The 6,018-nt window shown below is 32.9% G+C and overlaps 1 pseudogene; it reads right to left on the bottom strand.

Annotated features, from left to right (window-relative positions):
• Positions 1–2,437: 2,437 nt before the first annotated feature.
• On the bottom strand, positions 2,438–4,854 carry LOC129490327 (interferon alpha-5-like; annotated as a pseudogene).
• Between the last annotated feature and the right edge of the window lie 1,164 nt (positions 4,855–6,018).

Here is a 6,018-nt window from a genome sequence, read left to right as displayed (position 1 = left end):
TGATCTTTGTTGGTTTAAAGTCTGTTATATCAGAGACTAGAATTGCAACCCCAGCTTTTTTTTTTTTTTTTTTTTTTTTTTTTTTTTTTTTTTTTTGCTGTCCATTGCTTGGTAAATATTCCTCCATCCCTTTATTTTGAGCCTATGTGTCTTTGCATGTGAAATGGGTCTCCTGAATACAGCACACTGATGGGTCTTGACTCTTTATCCAATTTGCCAGTCTGTGTCTTTTAACTGGGGCATTTAGCCCATTTACATTTAAGGTTAATATTGTTATGTGTGCATTTGATCCTGTCATAATGATGCTAGCTGGTTATTTTGCCCATTAGTTGATGCAGTTTCTTCATAGTTTTGACGGTCTTCACAATTTGATATGTTTTTGTAGTGATGGGTACCGGTTTTTCCTTTTCATATTTGGTGCTTCCTTCAGGAGCTCTTGTAAGGCAGGCCTTATGGTGACAAAATCTCTCAGCATTTGCTTGTCTGTAATGAATTTTATTTCTCCTTTGCTTATGAAGCTTAGATTGACTGGATATGAAATTCTGGGTTGAAAATTCTTTTAAGAATGTTGAATATTGGGCCCCACTCTTTTCTGGCTTGTAGAGTTTGATCCACTGTTGGTCTGATGGGCTTCTCTTTGTGGGTAATCCGACCTTTCTCTCTGGCTGCCCACAACATTTTTTCCTTCATTTCAACCTTGGTGAATCTGACCATTAGGTGTATTGGGTTTGCTCTTCTCGAAGATTACCTTTGTGGTGGTCTCTGTGTTTCCTGAATTTGAATGTTGACCTGTCTTGCTAGGTTGGGGAAGTTCTCCTGAGTAATATCCTGAAGAGTGTTTCCCAACTTGGTTCCATTCTCCCCATCACTTTTAGGTACACGAATCAAGCGTAGGTTTGGTCTTTTCACATAGTCCCATATTTCTTGGAGTCTGTTCGTTCCTTTTCATTCTTTTTTCTCTAATCTTGTCTTCACACTTTATTTCATTAAGTTGATCTTCAATCTCTGATATCATTTCTTCCACTTCATTGATTTGGCTATTGATACTTGCGATCAATCTTTTTTTGTTTCCTTAAAGCATTGAGAAAGTGATTCTTTCATCCAGTTTTCCATTTTATTTTGTGAAGGAAGTTTGTCAGGTTTTACTGACATTTAACATAGTACTAATCAAAATTATAATTATTGCAACTTTATATGTTATAATTTGATATTATAAAGTATTAAGCATATTAACACAGCTTTTCAATGCATGAAATCAATCTGCACACCTATATATTTTCAAATGGATAAACTATGCAGGTATGAAATGTAATCCACATTTTTTTTTCACATCTAACCTTGTTTCTTTCTTTTATTTTAAAGGGAAACCTCTCACAACTATTTCTTATCTATTTTGTCACAGATTTCTCTTCTTTGATTCATGCTTCCACCTACTGCAATATAGTTTATACTGATTAATTCTACTAATGCAGCTCTGACTAAGATCTCCACTGCCATTTATTTTTCTGATGTAGTGGACAGTTTTAATCCATATTTCCCCTAAGTCTATTGATTCTTCTTCTAAACACATTTATTTTCAAGACACATATTTATCACCATTGTGTCTTTCCTTCACTAATGTATAGTTTTCCACTTTTGCTTCCTTTGTGTCTCTTATATCCCCTATCTTTAAAGGTGGAAGGTCCTCAGAATCAATTTTAAGTTCTTTTTTCCTTTACTTTTCTTTTTCCTCCCCACATGACTGCCTCTGTTTTTGGGCTTTCCACTGCCCGTTATGAACCTTCAGGCATTGTATTTCTTGAAAATTGCAAATTCATGTATCTGACTGGAAACACACATTTGCAATTATATGTTTAGAAGCCAATTTATAGAGGATATTGCTTCTTTTATTTTTATTTCTGGACATGCCTAAATCCATCCTCTTCTGTGAGAAATTCATTGCTTTTTTTCCTATCTCACATTATAGCATTTAACATAACTGATATCAATGGACAGTGATTATTGTTTTTAAGTTTCTTTCCTCACAAAAATCAAAGGTACATGAGAACAGGAAATGTATTTGTTTTTTCAATTTTATATCCTGAAGGCAACATACAACATACAATCTGGTATAGAAAAATCTATTTTGACTTATAACCAATAATAGGTAACTGAATTGTATAATATATTTTTAAATCAGGTTAAATAATCAGACTTGGAGTTTCATTTTAAAGAATAAACAAATACAAGGAGTTTTCCATAGTAAAAATTTAATGAAAAAAGCAAAGTAATATATTGACTAAATATAAAGAACATGTATTGTTATATTAACCACAAAGTAAGAATACATGATATATGAAAAGAAGATTTTAAATATTATAAATAGTTAAATAATTATTTAGATAAATAGATAAATAGATCCATCAGCATGATCATCTGTAAGGAACTAGTGCCTGTACAGCTGAACATGATGTTGCTTAATGTTCCTGAAAACATTTTAAAATTTTGATTCAACCCATGTCATGGATATAGCAAAAATGAGAAATGGCAGAATTCATGAAAGTGTGAGATGATGTTGAACCAGTTTTCATTCCTTCCTCCTTAATCTTTCCTGCAAGTTCGTTGATAAAGAGAAGTATCTCATGATTTCTGCTCTGACAACCTCCCAGGAATAAGGGCTATACTTCTTTTTTGTCAGATAAAGAGTGATTCTTTGAAAGTATTTTCTCACAGCCAGGATGGAGTCCACATTCATCAGGGGAGTCTCTCCCACTCCAACCCTCTGCATCACACAGGCTTCCAGGTCATTCAGCTGCTAGTAAAGTTCAGTGTAGAATTTGTCTAAAAGGGTCGCATCCCAAGTATCAGATGAGTCCTTTGTGCTGAAGAGGTTGAAGGTCTGCTGCATCATCTCATGGAAGAGGAAGATAGCTTGAACCTTCTGGAACTGGTGCCATCAAACACCTGATGATGGGAAATCAAAGTCATGTCTGTCCTTCAGGCAAGAAAAAGGAGAGATTCTCCTCATTTGTATCAGGAGTATGAAGGCCCTCCTGTTACCCAGGCTGTGGGCTTGAGGCAGATCACAGACCAGAGAGCAGATGGACTTGCAGCTGAGCACCATCATGGCCATCAGTAAACTAAAGGGCAAGTCCATTGGGGATGTTTCAGATGCTACTGGGCTGGCTGAGAGAGTGACTCTCAACTTTGGGTTTTAGGTTATCTGAAGACCTTATTTTGTGCATAACCTTAAATAGGGAACACACCAGTTTCTATTTTCTGAATGCCCCTCTCTTACTTTCTATTTCTGTTTTTGTTTTCTTTTATGCTCTCCCTACACGGCTGTGGTTTCTTAACTACTTCTTTTTCATTATTACCTCCTCTTCTCCTTCCCCATAGTCTTTTTAGAAATTTCTCTGTAATTCAAATTCCCACTAATATTTAATAACATAGATATACTATATATCTGCTGATGTTCTATGCACACCTTTTTATATATAAGCAGTATAAAGTTTAATGTTTTTATTCAATGGAGGGTTAAGAATGACCAAACATTTTAAGCTAAAAGTTAATAGTTAAATTTAAAGCCCATGAATATTTAACTTAACTCCATAGCTAAATTTTAAAGTGATTTTTATCTAATTTATTCACTTATATAAATTGCAATGTGTCAAATTACATGACCAAATTAACAAGTTATAAAAACATATAATAATACCTAATATAATAAAATACTTAAAAGTCATTCAAACCTGCTAAAGACTGTCAAAATTTAAATTATTTTTTAACATTAACTGTTAGTGCACTCAACTATTAATTTTGCTTCATGGGGGAAAACTTTTGACTTCAGTAGCTGCTAGATATTCAAGATTGCTCTCTTTTCAGTGCTGAAACAATTAATGGTGTATTGAACAATATCAGTATAATTAGATAATATAATATAAAGTATTTTTAATTCTCAAAGCCCACAACACCTTCAGAATTGCTAAGGATCAGACATAAGCAACATCCACGAGATGGCAAATGACAGCACATACGTATGCAGTGGACACCTCTCATGATATGACTTTGACATCTAGTAAACCTTGAGAAGTCCTCTACTCAGTACCCATTTGCCATAGGTTTGCAGCACTGATATATACCTTTTGTGTATCTTCCATGGACTCAGTGTCAATGCTTCTCATGTGATACACAAGAATACTCAATTAAAAAATGCTAAGGGATAAGTTTTTTTCAGATAGAGTTGAGCTTTAGAGGGCCACAAACCATTGAAATAGGTAAGATTTGTTCCTGCTCCCAAGAATTAACTTATTGTTCCTTTGAGAGAAATATCATACCCAATGAGACTACACAATTGAGAAAAAATCAATTGGATTAAAAAAAATTGTACGTTAAAATTCAAATTTCCAAAGAACCTGCAAAGGTTCCAATACTAGTTGATTCTTATCTAACTAAATGAAACAATTTTTGTCCTAAATGTTCCTAATGGGAGGTAAATGTGATAACATATATGGGCTGTACAATTGTTTTACAGGCCATGCCAGACACCAAAGATCTTTGTTTCTAATTTTTATTTTCATTGAAAGCAAAAGTTGTTATTTTTTGCATCCTAAAGAATGAAGACAAGAAGAAAACAAATGTGTATCTAAATGTGATTAAAATGTTAAAAGGAAAAAATATCTTAATGGAAAAATATAATGACGAAACAGAATTTACCTCATTAATTCCAGCCAAGATGGAAATTAAAGGAAGGGGAAGAGCAGAAGCAAAATTGTGGAAGAGATGTAGATCAAAGGGAGCAAATGAGCATGGGCTGGAAGAAGAGTAATCATTCCTGGTCAGGGGTGTGTTTTCAGCTTTGCTGAATCCAGCCTTCACAGACACATACCAACCACAAGAGTTTATAACATAAAAAAGGCAAAATTTTGAGATTACAATATACTCTCTGCATAATAGGTAAGTGATGATGTACCAAGTTCTCCCTTAGTGTATAAATAAACTCAAGAGATCAATATTTTTCTTATCACGTCTCTTACAATAAACAAGGGAATTGATAATTTCAAAGGACACTTTCTCCAACCTAGTAAAGTTCGATAATAAAAATAGCGATTAAAAGGAACCAAATAGCTAAATTGTGGAATGTGTTTATTTTTAGTCAGACATTGTTCTTAGCACTTACAAAATTGATGCTCCCTTTATCAATAATGAATACTCTCATTTTTCATATTAACTGAACACCTACCATGTGTCTACCCCCATTAATTCACCGGAGATAGCAGTGACCGAAGAAGACTGATAGGTTCTACTGTTATTCCTATTTACAAAATAAAAAATAGAAGTATAAGGAACTATTGAATTATGAAGCCATTGTTTGAACTCAAAATCTGACTGAACCCTCAGTTCTTACATGCTCCCGGGAATATTTCTGGTCATAAGAACTAGAGCAATTTCTAGACTGATCAACATTTTCCCAGTAGAGTCTTGCCTAGGTAATGACAGGGTCTTTCTCTTCAGCTGTTTGTTAGTCTTCTTCACTGAAATTCCCCATTTGATCATGCCAACATATTACATTACAATTAAATTGGGTCCCATTTTGCTTACACATTATATTCTAGTTTTGTTTCCTTGAGATTGTATTTTAATATGCTTGAATGTATTTGTCAAACACTTGGTTCACTGCAGTAAATATATTCATAAGCAATTGTTTGAAACCCTACATTATTTATTCAAATATGTATAGTTATTCAAATATATAGTTATTCAAATATATATATATTCCAATATATATATGTTATGTATAGTTATTCAAATATATATAGTTATTCAAATATGAGTTTTCATATGTTATTCAAATAAATATATAAATACATATATAGTTATTCAAATATATATATATTCAAATATATATTAGTTATATATAGTTATTCAAATATATATATTCAAATATATATAGTCATTTAAATATATATAGTTATTCAAATATCCATAGTGCTTTAGATTTCTACCTGTTTAGTGCAATCCTAATTAAGACTAAGTCAT

This window comes from Symphalangus syndactylus, chromosome 9 (assembly GCF_028878055.3).
Source record: "Symphalangus syndactylus isolate Jambi chromosome 9, NHGRI_mSymSyn1-v2.1_pri, whole genome shotgun sequence".
NCBI classification, from domain to species: Eukaryota; Metazoa; Chordata; class Mammalia; order Primates; family Hylobatidae; genus Symphalangus; species Symphalangus syndactylus.
The sequence above is the reverse complement of the archived record's forward strand: the minus strand, read 5'-3'. Positions and strand labels throughout refer to the sequence as shown.